The following is a 20395-nucleotide window of genomic DNA, read 5'->3' as shown; positions in this document are numbered from 1 at the left end:
GTCGTCATCCCGGGAAAGGGCCAAGGGCTGATCTTGAAAGACTTCCATAAAGGACACCTGGGGTTATCGAAAATTAAAATGTTAGTACACAGCTACATTTGGTGGCCGAGCCTGGATGTAGATATTGAATGAATGGTCCAATAAAGTAACGTCGGTCAAGAGTACCAGAAGCTCCTGATGGCCTCACCCCTCCACCTTTGGGAATGGCCAGGGCGGCTGTGGACACGGTTGCACATCGGCTTTGCTGGCCCACTTCCAGGCATGATGTTCTTCCTCCTGATTGATGCCAATTCCAAATGGCTGGGGGTCCACAATATGGCAGTGACCAGCTCCAAAGCAACCATTGAGGAAAGTGCGTTTATCCTTCAGTACTCATGGCATTCCCAAAGTGCTAGTTACGGACAAGGCACGCCCTTTACGAGTGGGTTTTCTGAAGGTTAACGGGGTGCAGCAAATCCGTACTGCCCCGTACCACCCGGCTTTGAATGGAATGGCAGAAAGAGCAGTCCAGACGTTCAAACATGGGTTGCATAAACAGCCTTCAGGGTCGATGGACACACGGTTTCTTTGTTTTGCTACTGGGCTGCACCACACACCCTGGCTGAAATGCTGATGGGCCGGAGACTTTGGATCCGCCTCAGTATGTTTTTCTTGATACAGGCGGGAAGGTGCGCCACAACCAGAACCTGCAAGGGCATTGCCTCGTTCGACATCGACCACCCAGGATCTTTGTACCAGGTGACGCAGTATCTCTAAAACTTTGCAGATGGCACCCAGTGGATCTCCGGGACTATCATCCGCAGGACAGAGCCAGTTTCCTATCAAGCGCAAGCCCAGGGTCGAATAATGCAAAAGCACTGAGATCATGTTCAGTCCGTGTAACCGATTCTTCATCAGGTTACTCGTGAACGAAAAGTTCTAGTCAAGCCGAATCTGAGGCCTGAACAGACCAGGACAGAACCCCAAAGGGATCAAGACGCCGAAATGACAGAAGTCGTCGACAAAGATTCGGATATGGAAACGCAAGCGTCTGTGATCTCCGACATGGAATCAACAGTACATGGGTGGCACTTGGCATAGTGGTTAGCACTGCTACCTACGGTGCTGAGGACCCGGGTTTGAGTCGCAGCCCTGGGTCACTGTCTGTGTGAAGTTTGCATGTTCTCCCCTTTTCTGCGTGGGTTTCACCCCATAACCCAAAAGATGTGCAGGTTAGGTGGATTGGCCATGCTCAATTGGCCCTTAATTGGAAAAAAATGAATTGGATACTCTAAATTTATTTTTAAAAAGGGAAGCAACTGTACAGCAGCCTCAGGCAGAGCATCCGCCATGACATTCCAGTCAGAAGCAGGGTTTGCCTTCCTGATACACGCCAGCCAATCCGGCACCGCGGATGCACAACACACAGCCAGATACAAAGCGAGTGTGGCTCCATCCTTCTCCACAGTCATCGGAGGATTATTCTGACTTCGGCAGGGAGGAACGTCAGAACCTGCACAAAACCTACGGGGTTGGGAATAATCAGACTACCCGTAAACCTCGCCAAATACGAGGGGGTGAGGAACCCTAAACCATGTATAGTTATCCTATCATAAAATCCCTACAGTGCAGGAGGCCATTCAGCCCATCGAGTCTGCACCGATCCGAAGAAGCACCCCATCCTGGCTCACAGCCCCGCCCTATCCCCGCAACCCACCTAACCTTTATCTTTGGACACTAATGGCCAATCCACCTAACCTGCACACCTTTGGACTGTGGGAAGAAACTGGAGCACCCGGAGGAAACCCATGCAGATACAGGTGTAGTGATATCAAAGAAGAACAAAGAACAAAGAAAATTACAGCACAGGAACAGGCCCTTCGGCTCTCCCAGCCTGCGCCGATCCAGATCCTTATCTAAACCCGTCTCCTATTTTCCAAGGTCTACTTCCCTCTGTTCCCCGCCCATTCATATATCTGTCTAGATGCATCTTAAATGATGCTATCGTGCCCGCCTCAACCACCTCCGCTGGCAAAGCATTCCAGGCACCCACCATCCTCTGTGTAAAAAACTTTCCACGCAAATCTCCCTTAAACTTTCCCCCTCTCACCTTGAAATCGTGACCCCTTGTAATTGACACCCCCAATCTCGGAAAAAGCTTGTTGCTATCCACCCTGTTCATACCTCTCATAATTTTGTAGACCTCAATCAGGTCCCCCTCAACCTCCGTCTTTCCAACTAAAACAATCCTAATCTACTCAACCTTTCTTCATAGCTAGCACCCTCCATACCAGGCAACATCCTGGTGAACCTCCTCTGCACCCTCTCTAAAGCATCCACATCCTTCTGGTAATGTGGCGACCAGAACTGCACGCAGTATTCCAAATGTGGCCTAACCAAAGTCCGATACAACTGTAACATGACCTGCTGACTCTTGTACACAATACCCCGTCCAATGAAGGCAAGCATGCTGTATGCCTTCTTGACCACTCTATCAGCCTGCGTTGGCACCTTCAGGGTACAATGGACCTGAACTCCCAGATCTCTCTGTACATCAATTTTCCCCAGGACTCTTCCATTGACCATATAGTCCGGTCTTGAATTTGATCTTCCAAAATGCATCACCTCGCATTTGCCTGGATTGAACTCCATCTGCCATTTCTCTGCCCAACTCTCCAATCTATCTATATTTTGTTGTATTCTCTGACAGTCCTCCTCGCTATCTGCAACTCCACCAATCTTAGTATCATCTGCAAACTTGCTAATCAGACCACCTATACCTTCCTCCAGATCATTTATGTATATCACAAACAACAGTGGTCCGAGCACCACTAGTCACCCTTCTCCATTTTGAGACACTCCCTTCCACCACTACTCTCTGTCTCCTGTTGCCCAGCCAGTTCTTTATCCATCTAGCTAGTACACCCTAAACCCCATACAACTTCACTTTTTCCATCAACCTGCCATGGGAAACTTTATCAAACGCCTTACTGAAGTCCATGTATATGACATCTACAGCCCTTCCCTCATCAATTAACTTTGTCACTTCCTCAAAGAATTCTATTAGGTTTGTAAGACATGACCTTCCCTGCACAAAACCATGCTGCCTATCACTGATAAGTCTATTTTCTTCCAGATGTGAATAGATCCTATCCCTCAGTATCTTCTCCAACAGTTTGCCTACCACTGACGTCAAGCTCACAGGTCTATAATTCCCAGGATTATCCCTGCTACCCTGCTTTAACAAAGGGACAACATTAGCAATTTTCCAGTCCTCCGGGACCTCACCCGTGCTCAAGGATGCTGCAAAGATATCTGTTAAGGCCCCAGCTATTTCGACCCTCGCTTCCCTCAGTAACCTGGGATAGATCCCATCCGGTCCTGGGGACTTGTCCACCTTAATGTTTTTTAGAATACCCAAAACTTCCCCCTTCCGTATGACGACTTGACCTAGAGTATTTAAACGTTCATCCCTAGCCTCAACATCCGTCATGTCCCTCTCCTTGGTGAATACCGATGCAAAGTACTCATTAAGAATCTTACCCATTTCCTCTTGACTCCACGCATAAATTCCGTCTTTTGTCTTTCAGTGGGCCAATCCTTTCGAATAAAAGGGTTTGGGATTTTCCTTAACCCTGTTAGCCAAAGATATTTCATGACCCCTTTTAGCCCTCTTTATTGCGCGTTTGAGATTCGTCCTACTTTCCCGATATTCCTCCAAAGCTTCATCAGTTTTGAGTTGCCTCGATCTTCCTTTTTCATTTTAGCTAGTCTCACAATTCCACCCGTCATCCATGGTTCCCTAGTCTGCCATTTCTATCTTTCATTTTCACAGGAACATGTCTGTCCTGCACTCTAATCAACCTTTCCTTAAAAGACTCCCACATTTCAAATGTGGATTTACCCTTAAACAGCTGCTCCCAATCCACATTCACTAGCTCCTGCCGAATTTTGTTATACTCTGCCTTTCCCCAATTTAGAACTCTTCCTTTCGGACCACTCTCGTCTTTATCCATGAGTATTCTAAAACTTAAGGAATTGTGATCGCTATTCCCAAAGTAATCACCGACTGAAACTTCAACCACCTGGCCGGGATCATTCCCCAATACCAGGTCCAGTATGGCCCCTTCCCGAGTTGGACTATTTACATACTGCTCTAAAAAAACTCTCCTGGATGCTCCTTACAAACGCTGTTCCATCTACACCTCCAACACTACACAAGTCCCATTCAATGTTGGGGAAGTTAAAATCTCCCATCACAACCACCCTATTGCTCCTACATTTTTCTATAATCTGTCTGCATATTTGTACTAATATCATGGTTATGTTGTAATACATCGACTGACCACTCGGAACCTCATTAGTATATAAGTGAATGTTAGAGTCAGGTGACCCCCTCAGACTGGCTACAGGAAGTGGGTTAGCCCTGCTGCCTCAAGGCGCCGAGGTCCCAGGTTCGATCCCGGCTCTGGGTCATGGTCTGTGTGGAGTTAGCACATTGTCCCCATGTTTGCCTGGGTTTCGCCCCCACAGCCCAAAAAGATGTGCAGGGTAGGTGGATTGGCCATGCTAAATTGCCCCTTAATTGGAAAAAATTAATTGGGTATCCAATGCTATCCACTGCGCCACCGTGTTGCCCTCACTTCTTGACTTTATAACTTTGAATGCAAGAACAGTGTATACCAGCTTTCCTGTGCGTTCAACTGGTCAATGTCCTGCGTCTAAGTGAAGAGTTTGAACATGCTTTCAGCTTTTGTGTGCTAGCTTCTGATTTTCAGTCAATGCTGCTGGCGAGCAGCAACGTGAGAGACTGCCAAATGTTTAAGTCTCTCTCTGTTAGTGCACAGCCTCTCGAATGGCAAATCCGAGCTGTGCCTCCTTGTGGAAACTGGGACCCTCAAAGCCCCAGGCTAAAGCTGCAGAGGAACTCGAAAAAGGTTTGGCTCCCAGCCATGCCGTGTACAGACCCACCGGCATTTGTTAACACTCTGCAGAGAAATGCTCAAGGGCACAACCCTAGACAAAATTTATGGAGGTCCAAATGTCGGAATCCACTTCCAAATCTGTCCAGTTGAAAAGAAAAGAACGCAAAGCTATATTTGGCAGGAGTTATAGGAAAGATAACATATTTGGACATCAATCCATTGTTGGGCTATGCTCCAGATTGTTTTGTCAAAGTTTACTCTCTTAGGCCTCGTGCATAGCTGGGAACATATAACGGTCCAAACTCCAGGCTGTGGATGAATAGCTCCACTGCCTTGTGGAGACCCAGGGTGCATCAACAAGAAGGTGCCCTCTCAGCCACATTTAAAAATTTTAATTAAAGAATTTGAAATAACAGCCAAATCACCATGTTTGCGGGTGGTGGGGTGTGGGAGAAAAGCCCTTCTATAGGGTGGTCTTTGGCAATATCCAGACAGACACGAGTGCCTGTAGGCCTGCAATAAATACTATAACTCAGCCTGCACTGGGTGTATGTCTTTAGGCAGTTAATCTGTCCCTTGCTAGTCGTATCAGAAAACTGGAGGCCGACTGAAAATTCTTACCTGGACTCCTTCATCCTTGCTTATCAAGGATCTTAATTGCTCCCCACCTCATGGGAGTAGATGTCCTACCAGCGCCACAAATCTGCATCAGCCAAAATGGCTGATGATGGGAGTGGGGTCAATAATCCAGCACGCCTACAGCCTTGTCATTTCCTGTCCCCCTGTTGCCAATTTAATGGAATGCTATTCCACCAGCGTCACCAATAATATTGCCAATCGGCACCGGAGTCGCCAATAATGTTGCCAATTAATAATGATGCTCTTTAGAGTCGCCAGGTATCAAATGATACCACCACAAGGCTTTTCCGGATATCGATCAAAGGACCACACAACCAGTTAGTCAGTTCAAGTTCAAAGATGGTTTATTTACACACAAGGATTACTTCGACATGCAACACAAAACACTACAAGTTAAACTACACCTAATAACTACAATAACCTATACTTAACTTCAGGGCAACTAGTTCTATGCAGATGGAACAGGCCTTTGTCTGGATCTTGCATGGCTGGGTGGAAGATGTGGCTCTGTTTCTGCTGGGCTCATCTGTCTGGTAGCGATCATTGGTCTTGAACTTGGCTGTCTGGTCGTTATGCTGCACTTGGGTTGGTATAGGCCGGATCCATGAGAGATCGAGCACATGGCTGCGTCTCTTCTTATCCCTCTGGATTTTGAGCTCTTTGGGGTGGTCCTTAACTTGGACCCAATAATTCGACAGGCTTCGATCACTGCCTTCGATTTTAGCCAATAAAGGGGCGGGTGCCTTGATGGCTGGGCGTATCCTTAGCGGTCATTGACTGTGGCTGTTTGGGCTCCCTGAGTAAAGGGAGTGGCGCTAATTAGCCTGTATCTGTATCGGTTACCTGAGTACAGTTCTTTTGTTCTGGGGAAATGGGACATTAGAATGCAAAAGAGCGGGGTTTTCGATCGCGTCTAGCTATCTGGGTTGCAAATACACACACAAGCTGTGAGTCTGTCTGAGTCCTGGGTTGGCCATAATTCCCATGGTCCTTTGCAGGTGGCCATCTGAGATGGCTACATCCTATCCTCTTGATCCTGAACGCGAAGCGTGGTGGATCACACTGTTGATCCCTTACCCATCCCTGGTGTGCCGGTTACCATTGGTCAAGGACAGGTTCTCCACTACTCTGTCCTATGTTTTTGGAGCATTTACCTAACATTTTTATTAACACATCATACATTCATAATTTCTAACGGGTCACTATAAAACATTTCACTGTTCCGCACAATTGAATATCTAACTAACACTATCTAAGCTACTCTCATGCTGCTGGCAAATATCAAAAATAACTTATGTACAATACAAGATTTCAAAACAGCAGCATCACATTCCTACTTAATCCATCAAAGTTAGAGAGATATACGGTCTTTATTTTTATCAGCGATTACAGTGTTTGTTGAGTTGAGTAAATTCCAAACAAGGGGGCTGGGAGTATATATATCGGGGAGCGGGAGGCTCTTTTTTACCATTTGCGGAGTCTAAGTGTCTGGATGACACTGCAGATTATTGCAATTACCAGAAGGGCCTCTACTGTGTATGAAAGGGGTTTCCATTTGGCAATGTTTTCCCACCAAGTGGGGGTTTCAGTGTCTATCTCTATGTGTGGTGTGGTGTCCGGGCTAGGGGCGTCATGTTGTGTGGTGGTGTTCGGGGCTGGTGTGGTGTGTGGTACAGAGGCTGGTAACGCTCGCAGTTGTCGGAGTTCAGCGATGATCACAGTGTAGGTCATCAGTCCTCTCTTCATCTTGTCTTCTGTCTTCCGTTTTCCGTATATTCCTGCGGGTGCAAGCACAATATGTTATTATCTTCGGTTAATATCTCGTTTATTTGTCTTTCTCTACTTAACTTCAATTACCCATTAGAATTGTCACCATAGAACATAGAACAGTACAGCACAGTACAGGCCCTTCAGCCCACGGTGTTGTGCCGACCATTTATCCTAATACAAGATCAACCTAACCTACACCCCTTCAATTTACTGCTGTCCATGTGCCTGTCTAAGAGTCGCTTAAATGTCTCTAATGACTCTAATTCCACCACCTCTGCTGGCAGTGCATTCCACGTACCCACCACTCTCTGTGTAAAGAACCTACCTCTGACATCTCCCCTATACCTTCCTCCAATCACCTTAAAATTATGTCCCCTCGTGACAGCTATTTCCACCCTGGGGAAAAGTCTCTGGCTATCCACTCTATCCATGGCTCTCATCACCTTGTACATCTCTATCCAGTCACTTCTCTTCCTTCTTCGCTCCACTGAGAAAAGCCCTAGCTCCCTCAACCTTTCTTCATAAGACATGCCCGCCAGTCCAGGCAGCATCCTGGTAAATCTCCTCTGTACCCTCTCCAAAGCATCCACATCCTTCCTATAATGAGGCGACCAGAACTGGACACAATATTCCAAGTGTGGTCTAACTAGAGTTTTATAAAACTGCAGCAAAACCTCACGGCTCTTAAACTCAATCCCCCTGTTAATGAAAGCCAACACACCATATGCCTTCTTAACAACCCTATCAACCTGGGTGGCAACTTTGTGGGATCTATATACGTGGACCCCAAGATCCATCTGTTCCTCCACACTTCCAAGAATCCTGCCTTTAACCCTGTATTCAGCATTTAAATTCTACCATCCAAAATGAATCACTTCACATTCATCAAGGTTGAACTCCATCTGCCACTTCTCAGCCCAGCTCTGCATCCTGTCAATGTCCTGTTGTAACCTGCAACAACTCTCAACACTATCTACAACTCCACCAACCTCCGTGTCATCGGCAAACTTACTAACCCACCCTTCCACTTCTTCATCCAAGTCATTTATAAAAACCACAAAGAGCAGAGGTCCCAGAACAGATCCCTGCAGGACACCACTGGTCTCCAACCTCCAGGCGGAATACTTTCCACCCACTACCACTCACTGTCTTCTTTCGGCCAGCCAATTCTGTATCCAGACAGCCAGATTTCCCTGTATCGCATGCCCCCTAACTTTCAGAATGTGTCTACCATGGGGAACCTTATCAAATGCCTTACTGAAATCCATATACACCACATCCACTGCCCGACCTTCATCAACTGGTTTAGCTCACTGGGCTAAATCGCTGGCTTTTAAAGCAGGGTGGAGGTGTGGACCTTGGGTAGGGTGCTCTTCGGTGCACACTCGATGGGCCGAATGGCCTTCTTCTGCACTGTAAAATTCTATGAAATCCTATCTCTCAGAATCCTTTCCAATATTTTGTTCACCACAGACATAAGACTGATGGGTCTGTAATTCCCAGGGATCTCCCTATTCCCTTTCTTGAATAGGAGAACAACATTCGCCTCCCTCCAATCATCCGGTACTGCTCCAGTGGAGAGTCAGGACACAAAGATCATCACCAACGGTGCAACAATCTCCTCCCTCGCTTCCCGTAGTAACCTTGAGTCACCATGTGTGACTCCCTCATTTTTTTTTTGAAATAACATTTTGAGAGACAAGACATTGCCAAAAAAAAATTTCTTTGTAAGTGCAGAGATTCTCACAGCTGGTAGTCGATGCGGGGAGTGGGCAGACAATTTATCCGTCCAGTCTTTCCTTTACTGCAACCAGTGATGGCTGAGGCTCATCTTAACCAGCCAATTTTTAGGGCGGCCAGTTTTATAAAGTTTCTTCATCCCAGAGTCCAGAGGTAGTTTGCGTGTAGCAGCACATGTGGCAACCAAGTGTATCATATGTGTAAATAGCAGGTGGGGAACGACCATAGGGCCGCGGAAGGTAAAGGGATGAGTGTACAGACTGTGGCAAAGGGCATTCTTTAAACCACAATAAAAGAACAGAGAAGGGAAAACTAAGACCTGCCAAAGACAGTGAAAAGTGTAAAGAACCATTCCAGAGTACTCAAGGTGACGGGAACATGAGGTGCGTGTGGGCCGTGACAGGGCAAGAACAGGTGGAATCCCCGGGTAGGGCGGTGATCAGTGCCGTTGCTCTACTACCAGAGCTTAACTGACCGGATGCATTTGAGGTCCTCAGGCAGGGCGGGGATTAATGCCGTTATTCCCTACCTGGGTGACCAAAATGAGCGGAAAGAATTTGTAACACGTGAACAATTGTTCCTTTAACGGCCGTTGGTCAGTAAATGGCGTCGGCGATAGCTGGTTTGGTGAAGTGGTGTTGATGGGCGGGGGGGGGATGGGTCAGAGGGAACAGTAGGTGGGAGACTTGTTGGCGCCGGAGTCGACAGTCACCAGGCTAGCTGGGTGAGCTGGTCTACGGAAGCCAGGTGGGGGGTGTGTATTTAGTTAGTTTATGGCAAGGGTTGGGTTACAGGGTGTTGTTGCTGGGGGGGGGAAGGGGGGGTGGTTCTTCTGCTGACGAGGGAGGGACTTAGGTGCGGGATCATGGAGGAGGTCGGAGATGGGGGCTGCCAGGAGGCGGGCAGGGGAAGCGCGACACAGGGGCTGAGGGCGGCCCCAAGAAAGGGGATGGCTGATCGCCGGAGGGGGAGGGGGCACGGTGCCCCTCAACCAGGCTGATAACCTGGAACGTTAGAGGGTTAAATGGGCCGGTAAAGAGGGCATGTGTGTTTCGCATCTGAGGGGGCTGAAGGCGGATGTAATAATGCTTCAGGAGACTCATCTGAAAGTAGCTGACCAGGTCAGATTGAGGAAGGGCTGGATTAGCCAGGTCTTCGACTCGGGGCTGGACACTAAAACCAGGGGGGTCGCGATTTTGGTCAACAAACGAGTACAATTTGAGAGGGACAGCATAATCTCGGATGCGGGAGGCAGATTTGTCATGGTGAGTGGCAAGCTCGAGGGGATAAGGGTAGTTTTGGTCAATTTATACGTCTCAAATTGGGATGTGAATTTTACAAAGAGACTACTGGGGAAGATATCTGACCTGGACTCGCACAGGCTGATTATGGGAGGGGATTTTAACACAGTCCTTGACCCCTGCCTGGACCGGTCATGTTCAAGAACGGGTAAGATGCAGGCAATGGCAAAAGAACTGAGGGGATTCATGGAGCAAATGGGCGGGGGGGCTGATCCATGGAGGGCTATTTGGCCAACGAGGGGCAGATTTTGTTCTATTCACATGTCCGTAAGGTGTATTCCTGAATTGATTTTTTTCATCATGAGCAGGGATTTGTTAGTGGGGGTAACGGACGGAGAATATTCGGCGATCGCTATTTCGGACCATGCCCCAAACTGGGTTGATCAGCAGGTCTGCAAGGAAAGCTTTCAGCGCCCTCAATGGAGGCACGAGGTCGGCTTGTTGGCGAACGAGGCGGTGTGTGAGAGGGTGAGGAAATGTATGCAAAATTACCTGCAGGTCAATGACACAGGGGAAGTCTCAGCTGCAGTGCTTTGGGAGGCGCTGAAGGCAGTGGTGAGAGGGGAGCTGATCTCGATCAGAATACATAGGGACAGGACGGACAGGGCAGAAATGGACCAACTGGTAAGGGAGATCGTACAGATAGACAGGAGATATACGGAGACCTCGAGGGCAGAGCTATTAAGGGAACGACGAAGGCTGTAGACTGAGTTTAGGGTGTTGTCCACAGGTAAGGCTGTGGAGCAGCTTAGGAAGGCGAGGGGTGTGATTTACGAGCACGGGGAGAAAGCCAGTAGAATGCTGGCACAGCAACTGAGGAAGAGAGAGGCGACCAGGGAAATAGGGAAGGTAGTTGACCGGGGGGGGGGGACTTGGTAGGGGATCCGGCAGGGCTGAACAAGGTGTTCAGGGACTTCTACAGTAAGCTTTACACCTCGGAACCCCCCCCCCCCCCCCCCCCCCCCCCCCCCCGGCCGCCGGGGCGGGAGGGGATGAGACGCTTTCTGGATGGACTGACCTTCCCAAAGGTGGGCAGGGGATTGGTAGACGGGTTGGGGGCCCCAATCAGGACCGAAGAAATATTGGGGGGCTTGAGGACCATGCAATCGGGTAAAGCTCCGGGTCGGATGGGTATCCGGTGGAGTTCTACAAAAAGTTCTCCAAGGTAGTGGTGCCAGTGCTGGTTAGGGTTTTTAATAAGGCAAGAGACAGAGGGGTGTTACCCCCGACGATGTCACAGGCCACCATCTCCCTGATATTGAAACGGTACAAAGACCCGGAGGCATGTGGGTCCTATAGCCCGATCTCTCTGCTCAACGTAGATGCTAAAATACTGGCCAAACTCTTGGCTGCTAGGATTGAGCACTGTGTGCCAGACGTCATTATGGAAGATCATACCGGGTTCGTCAAGGGCAGGCACCTGGTGGCCAACCTAAGAAGGCTGCTGAATGTGATTATGATGCCCCCGGAGAGTAAGGAGGTAGAGGTAGTTGTGGCAATGGATGCTGAGAAGGCTTTCGACCGCGTTGAGTGAGACTATCTATGGGAGGTGCTGGGACGTTTTGGGTTCGGGGAGGGCGTTATCGACTGGGTCAGACTGCTGTACCAGGCTCCGGAGGCGAGTGTGAGGATGAACAGGACGACATCTGACTATTTCAGACTGTGCCGTGTGCCCCCTCTCCCCATTGCTGTTTGCGTTACCAATAGAGCCGCTGGCAATTGCTCTCAGAGCTTCTAGGGGCTGGAAGGGGCTGGTACAGGGGGTGGGGGGGTGGAACACAGACTTTCATTGTACACCGACTACCTGCTCTTGTACATCACGGATCCAGTGGCTGGGATGGATGAAATCATGGGAATCCTGAAGGAATTCGGCTGGTTCTAGGGGTACCAACTGAACATGGCAAAGAGTGAGTTGTTTGTAGTCCTGGCAAGGGGCCAGGAGGGTAGGTTGAGGGGCTGCCGTTCAGGTTAGTAGAGGACAGTTTTAGATACTTAGGGATAAGGTGCCGCGGGACTGGGGCCGTCTGCACAAGTTGAACTTGTCTCGGTTGGTGGGGTAAATGAGGGCTGAGTTCCGGAGGTGGGATGTGCTCCCACTGACACTAGCAGGGAGAGTGCAGACAGTTAAAATGACAATCCTCCCTAGATTCCTGTTCATTTACCATTGTCTCCCCATTTTCATTCCCTGGTCTTTTTTCAAGGTTAATAAAATAATGATGGGATTTGTGTGGGCGGGAAAGTCCCCGAGGGTGAAGAGGGTGATGCTCGAGAGGAACCGAGGGGAAGGGGGGATGGCGCTGCCAAACTTCAGTAATTACTATTGGGCAGCTAACATAGCGATGATAAGGAAGTGGATGGTGGGTGCGGGGTCGGTTTGGGGACGGATGGAGGCCGCTTCGTGCAGGGGGACTAGTTTGGCAGCCCTGGTTACGGCGCACCTGCCACTCCTGCCGGCACGGTACTCCACCAGCCCCATAGTGGTGGCGACTTTGCGGATCTGGGGCCAATGAAGAAGGCACATGGGGGGAATGGGAGCATCGGTTTGGTCCCCAATTTGCGACAATCACCGATTTGCCCCGGGGAATATGGACGGTGGGTTCTGAGCATGGCGGAGGGCTGGGATTGAGAGGATGGGGGATTTGTTCTTGAAAGGGAGCTTCCCGAGCATGAGGGCGTTAGAGGAGAAATTTGGGCTGGCAAGAGGGAATGAGTTCAGGCACTTGCAGGTGCGGGACTTTCTACGCAGACACATTCCATCCTTCCCACGCCTGCCACTCAGTGGGATCCAGGACAGGGTAGTGTCCAGTGGATGGGTGGGGGAGGGGAGGGTCTCGGATATATATAAAGAACTTATGGGAGCTGAGGAGACACAGACTGAGGAGCTGAAGCTTAAGTGGGAAGAGGTGCTCGGAGGTGAGATAGAAGAGGGGAAAACGTATTGTTTCTGTGGCTTAGCATCGGGTCCTGATATTGTGATCATTCCTGGGATCTTTCCACAATCGTATTTGCGTTGGGCGAAGAAAACTTTATGTTTTCTGAGGACCTCTCTAATTGTCTGGTCTGTACTAATTGTTTGCAGATCAAACAATAGTCTCCCACTGAGCAAATCCAATGTTCATAGCCCCCCCACTGTGAGTGTAGCGGGGGCTCTCGCTGCTTTGGCCATTCTCTGTACACATTTATTCACTGGATCAAAGGAAAGATTATGGGAGCTCATAAAATCGATTCCTAGAATGTGCTCGGCTGTTTGGGTCAAGTCGACTAAAACAACGGGGTGCCTAGTGCTAATGTTTCCTATCTGAATATCTAAGGGGGCTGTGATGTATCCCTGCTGTATGTGTTCGGTAAATCCACTAAGGGTGATGGTGTCTGTGGTAGGCCATTTGTCATGCTGGAACATTGTGGAGCAATTTAAAGTGGTGCGGAATCCTCCTGTGTCCCAAAGAAATACTACTGGATGTCCCCAGACTGTGCCTGTGACTACTGGTCTGCCTGATTTGTCCCAGAGTGTGTCACAGACCCAAGATGGGGAGTCCAAACACCGTCAATCTGTGGTGTTGATTGCTGAATTATCTGAACAGGCGCTAACACTATGTATGGGCCCAACATTGATCCTCGGTGGGGGGCCTGGTTGTTGGTGGCATTGCTGGTTTGGGGGGTTTTGTCAGCATTTGCGGGCGTAATGTCCCATGTGTCCACAATTATAGCAACCTCGTGGTGCCTGTACTCTGGGGTGCTGTCCTTCATGTCTCCCCTCATTTATCCATGCTGGGTCCTGGTTAGTTCTAACTGGGTGCATATTTGCTTCTACCTGTTCCTGATCTGCCTTCTTGTGTAGGGATTGTTCCCAAGCTCCAGAGAGTCTCTTTAATACCCAAACTGATGTCCTAGGGTTTTTTTTTGCTAGAGCTGTTGGGGAGGGTTTAAACTAATGTGGCAAGGGGATGGGAACCGATGCAGGACGTTGGAAGGTAGTAAAACAGGGACAGAAGCAAAAGGAAGTAAGGGTAAAAGTGCAAGGCAGAGAAGACATAGTCAAAAATCAAAAAGGGCGACAGTACAAGGTACAGTGACTGAGGGGAGCTCAGTGAATAGGCCCAGTAATACTAAAAGGAATAAAACTGGAGATGTTAAGATTCAAAACAGAGGTAAAAAAAACCCAACATAAGTGTACTTTACCTGAATGCTCGTAGTATTCAAAATAAAGTCAATGAGTTGATCGCACAAATCATCGTGAATGACTATGATTTAGTGGCCATTACTGAAACATGGTTAAAGGATGGTCACGACTGGGAGTTAAATATCCGAGGGTATCAAACTATTCGGAAGGACAGAGTGGATGGTAAGGGAGGTGGTGTTGCTCTGTTATTTAAGGATGACATCCAGGCAATAGTAAGGGATGACATCGGTGCTATGGAGGATAAGGTTGAATCCATTTGGGTGGAAATCAGGAATAGTAAGGTGAAAAAGTCACTGATAGGAGTAGTCTATCGACCACCAAATAGTAACGTTATGGTGGGGCAGGTAATAAACAAAGAAATAACTGATGCATGTAGAAATGGTACAGCAGTTATCATGGGGGATTTTAATCTACATGTCGATTGGTATAACCAGGTCGGTCAAGGCAACCTTGAGGAGGAGTTTATAGAATGTATCCGCGATAGTTTCCTACAACAGTATGTAATGGAACCTACGAGGGAACAAGCGTTCCTAGATCTTGTCCTGTGTAATGAGGCAGGGTTGATTCATGATCTCATAGTTAGGGGTCCTCTCGGAAGGAGCGATCACAATATGGTGGAATTTAAAATACAGATGGAGGGTGAGAAAGTAAAATCAAAAACTAGTGTTTTGTGTTTAAACAAAGGAGATTACAATGGGATGAGAGATGAACTAGCTAAGGTAGACTGGGAGCAAAGACTTTATGGTGGAACAGTTGAGGAACAGTGGAGAACCTTCCGAAGCGATTTTTCACAGTGCTCAGCAAAGGTTTATACCAACAAAAAGGAAGGACGGTAGAAAGAGAGAAAATCGACCGTGGATATCTAAGGAAATAAGGGAGAGTATCAAATTGAAGAAAAAAGCATATAAAGTGGCAAAGATTGGTGGGAGACTAGAGGACTGCGAAATCTTTAGGGGGCAACAGAAAGCTACTAAAAAAGCTATAAAGAAGAGTAAGATAGATTATGAGAGTAAACTTGCTCAGAATATAAATACAGACAGTAAAAGTTTTTACAAATTTATAAAACAAAAAAGAGTGGCTAAGGTAAATATTGGTCCTTTAGAGGGTGAGAAGGGAGTTTTAATAATGGGAGATGAGGAAATGGCTGAGGAACTGAACAGGTTTTTTGGGTCGGTCTTCACAGTGGAAGACACAAATAACATGCCAGCGACTGTTAGAAATGAAGCTATGACAGGTGAGGACCTTGAGAGGATTGTTATCACTAAGGAGGGAGTGATGGGCAAGCTAATGGGCTAAAGGTAGACAAGTCTCCTGGCCCTAATGGAATGCATCCCAGAGTGCTAAAAGAGATGGCTAGGGAAATTGCAGATGCACTAATGATGATTTACCAAAATTCACTAGACTCTGGGGTGGTCCCGGTGGATTGGAAATTAGCAAACGTGACACCACTGTTTAAAAAAGGAGGTAGGCAGAGAGCAGGAAATTATAGGCGAGTGAGCTTAACTTCGGTAGTAGGGAAGATGCTGGAATCTATCATCAAGGAAGAAATAGCGAGGCATCTGAATAGAAATTGTCCCATTGGGCAGGCGCAGTATGGGTTCATAAAGGGCAGGTCGTGCCTAATTAATTTAGGGGAATTTTTTGAGGACATTACCAGTGCAGTAGATAACGGGGAGCCGATGGATGTGGTATATCTGGATTTCCAGAAAGCCTTTGACAAGGTGCCACACAAAAGGTTGCTGCATAAGATAAAGATGCATGGCATTAAGGGTAAAGTAGTAGCATGGATAGAGGATTGGTTAATTAATAGAAAGCAAAGAGTGGGGATTAATGGGTGTTTCTCTGGTTGGCAATCAGTAGCTAGTGGTGTCCCTCAGGGATCCGTGTTGGGCACACAATTGTTCACAATTTACATAGATGATTTGGAGTTGGGAACCAAGGGCAATGTGTCCAAGTTTGCAGATGACACTAAGGTGAGTGGTAAAGCAAAAAGTGCAGAGCATACTGGAAGTCTGCAGAGGGATTTGGATAGGTTAAGTGAATGGGCTAGGGTCTGGCAAATAGAATACAATGTTGACAAATGTGAGGTTATCCATTTTGGTAGGAATAACAGCAAACGGGATTATTATTTAAACGAGAAAATATTAAAGCATGCCGCTGTGCAGAGAGACCTGGGTGTGCTAGTGCATGAGTCACAGAAAGTTGGTTTCCAGGTGCAACAGGTGATTAAGAAGGCAAATGGAATTTTGTCCTTCATTGCTAGAGGGATGGCGTTTAAGACTAGGGAGGTTATGTTGCAATTGTATAAGGTGTTAGTGAGGCCACACCTAGAGTATTGTGTTCAGTTTTGGTCTCCTTACTTGAGAAAGGACATACTGGCACTGGAGGGTGTGCAGAGGAGATTCACTAGGTTAATCCCAGAGCTGAAGGGGTTGGATTATGAGGAGAGGTTGAGTAGACTGGGACTGTACTCGTTGGAATTTAGAAGGATGAGGGGGGATCTTATCAAAACATTTAAAATTATGAAGGGAATAGATAGGATAGATGCGGGCAGGTTGTTTCCACTGGCGGGTGAAAGCAGAACTAGGGGACAAAGCCTCAAAATAAGGGGAAGTAGATTTAGGACTGAGTATAGGAGGAACTTCTTCACCCAAAGGGTTGTGAATCTATGGAATTCCTTGCCCAGTGAAGCAGTTGAGGCTCCTTCATTAAATGTTTTTAAGGTAAAGATAGATAGTTTTTTGAAGAATAAAGGGATTAAGGGTTATGGTGTTCGGGCCGGAAAGTGGAGCTGAGTCCACAAAAGATCAGCCATGATCTCATTGAATGGTGGAGCAGGCTCGAGGGGCCAGATGGCCTACTCCTGCTCCTAGTTCTTATGCATTATGTGTGGAGTCTGCCGGGTCGCAATTCACACAAGCCTTTTGACCTGCTTCTGTTGTGTGCAAGACTAAGTGGACCATTTAGTGGTGTTGTTCTCATTTAAGTGTGCGCGGTTCAAATTCCCAAATACTGCTTTAAAATGGATCCAAAGGTGACCTGCAATGTGGTTGGATGCTCTCTCTTCTTTTGCCTACAGCGGTTTAAACCTTCTACTGGGTCTCCCTTGTTGCACCTGATCGCATCTAAAATGGCCGTTTTCATCTCCTGCAGGGTTCCTCCTGCTACATTCTGGGGTTCTGGCAAAGCTGAGCTAACGGACTGGTCAAGGCTCATTACTATAAGTTTAACTTCCTCCCTTTTGTCTAGACGGTACATAACCTTTTGCTGGCGTACTCTCTCAAAGAAATCATGCGGGTCTGCGGTGGGTTCAAATGGATCAATTTTAGCGCAGGCATCTCTCAATTGGGTGATAGATAATGGGGTGGTGTAAACGGGCTCCTCCTGAACCGATGATTGCGCTGTGTGGTGACCGGATTCATAGGGTTGTGTGCTGCCAGTGCAGTCGGTGGTGCGGGTGCTTTCCTTTTCGGGGTATGGAGGGCTCTATTGTGATTTTCCCTGTTCTCCACATATCTCTGGGCGGTTTCATTTAGTTCTTGCCAATTGGGGGCACCTTCCTCATCTAAATTTTGGCCAAAAGTACACCTAAATCCATTTTGCACTGAAAGCAGTGACTGCAACTTCTCTATTTGTTGTCTACATTTCGCATGATCTACTGTGCTCTGTCTTTGTTCTATAGTGGACCTATGGAGCGCTTGTAAAACTGCCTTTAAATCCGCGCATTGACTAGTTAACTGTGCTACCTGCTGTTCTGTCTCTTCTCGTACCAAGACTTCACGCTGTGTATCTTGGTAGGCTTTATCGTACTGGGTCTGAAAGCTGCTAAGGTGAACGAAACAAGAGATTAGTGTGCCCGTTTGACATCAGCCATCTCTTTATCTTTAGCTGCCAACTAATCCCGGAGTTGCTCAATAATCTTTTTGCTTTCACTATTGTTTCCCTCATTCTGCTCTTCTTTCTCAACTAGCTGCCTGCGGAGCGTCCTCACGACCTCCTCTGTGCCTCGCAACTGTGCCAAACAGGACACTATTGCCATCAGTTTTCGCACTTTCGCTGCATTTTTCTGATGCACCTCGGTTAGGTTGTCCCACCAAGTTTGTCCTATGCTTCCTGGATCTGACTCTTCATTTGAACAAAAATTGGGCCACAGGGGCCATCCTTTGCCCTTTAAATACTTCCTCAACTCTTCTTCCCATATGGGGCACAGCTCTGCTCTGTTGGTCGCTGCGACCTCAGGTTCCTGTGGGTTCATTAAAGGTTCGCTTTTGTGGCCATTGCTTCGAATATCTCTTTTCCTACCGTTAATCTCTGTTTCCTATCATTAATTTGAGACAGGGGGATAAGGCGGCGATTTGAACTGCGGGTATGGCCGAAGCTATTTTCCGATTCACAATTCCCTCAATAGTTTTGACACAATCTAACGAGCTTACCTTATATCCCTGTTAGTATGCATGCAGGTGAGTACACACTTCCGAAATTCGGAGATTTGGTCGATTAGGGCTTGCACTTGTGGTTCTCTCTCTTTCATGCAATTGGATTTCAAAGTTTGTGGGTTCTCTGGGAGTGACAAAATCACTTCTAATTCGAGTCCCGTCAGATGTCGCCAATAATGCTGCCAATTTAATGGAATGCTATCCCACCAGCGTCACCAATAATGTTGCCAATCGGCACCGGAGTCGCCAATAATGTTGCCAATTAATAATGATGCTTTTCAGAGTCGCCAGGTATCAAATGATACCACCACAAGGCTTTACCGGATATCGATCAAAGGACCACACAACCAGTTAGTCAGTTCAAGTTCAAAGATGGTTTATTTACACACAAGGATTACTTCGACATGCAACACAAAACACTACAAGTTAAACTATACCTAACAACTACAATAACCTATACTTAACTTCAGGGCAACCGGCTCTGTGCAGATGGAACAGGCCTTTGTCTGGATCTTGCATGGCTGGGTGGAAGAAGTGGCTCTGTTTCTGCTGGGCTCATCTATCTGGTAGCGATCGTTGGTCTTGAACTTGTCTGTCTGGTCGTTATGCTGCACTTGCATTGGCATAGGCCGGATCCAAGAGAGACCGACACATGACTGTGTCTCTTTTTATCCCTCTGGGATTTCGCACTCTTTGGGGCGGTCCTTAATTTGGTCCCAATAATTCGACAGGGCTTCGATCACTGCCTTCAATTGTGGCCAATAAAGAGGCGGGTGCCTTGATGGCTGGGTGTGTCCTTAGTGGTCATTGACCTTGGCTGTTTGGGCTCCCTGAGTAAAGGGAGTGGTGCCGATTAGTCTGTACATGTATCGGTTACCTGAGTACAGTTCTTTTGTTCTGGGGAAATAGACCATTAGAATGCAAACAGCGGGGGCTTCAATCGCGTCTAGCTATCTGGGTTGCAAATACACACACAAGCTCTGAGTCTGTCTGAGTCCTGGGTTGGCCATAATTCCCATGGTCTTTTGCAGGTGCCCATCTGAGGTGGCTGCACTCCCTCTTTCCTTTTATAAAAATACATTTTTATTGGCATTTTCCAATTTTAACAGTTTGACAATTTGACATGTAAAGCACATAATATTTAAAGAGTATGGTGTTTCTTATGTACAATTTTACACGTACCGCTTTTATCATCCCTCCCCCTCTCCTTGCTCTCCAATCCCCCTCCCCTGTTGATAGTCGGGCTCCCTCCTTGCCCTATCTTTCTGTTATACTTCTTTCCTTCATTATGTGATTCCTGCTGTTATCCTTGTGTGTTCGCTGTGGGGGGCTCTCTGCCCCCCTCCTCGCCTCACTCTTTTTCCATGTCTCTCCCAGATACTCCCTGGGTTCTTTCCTGGTATCTCTCCCCCCCCCCCCCCCCCC

General features: G+C 47.6%; 1 protein-coding gene and 1 long non-coding RNA gene across 2 annotated transcripts in view; both read right to left on the bottom strand.

The window, feature by feature from the left end:
• Window positions 1-20395, bottom strand: part of cdk19 (cyclin-dependent kinase 19) — a 347911-nt gene that overhangs the window by 294072 nt on the left and 33444 nt on the right. The gene's annotated exons all lie outside the window — the stretch shown is intronic.
• LOC119967094 lies at window positions 5870-19176 on the bottom strand. The gene is made up of 2 exons (XR_005460916.1): window positions 18281-19176; window positions 5870-7321 (listed from the first exon to the last, which is right to left on the bottom strand). It is a non-coding gene; the product is annotated as an uncharacterized LOC119967094 (long non-coding RNA).

Source organism: Scyliorhinus canicula, chromosome 6, assembly GCF_902713615.1.
Source record: "Scyliorhinus canicula chromosome 6, sScyCan1.1, whole genome shotgun sequence".
NCBI lineage: Eukaryota > Metazoa > Chordata > Chondrichthyes > Carcharhiniformes > Scyliorhinidae > Scyliorhinus > Scyliorhinus canicula.
This window is presented reverse-complemented; position numbering and strand designations above follow the sequence as displayed.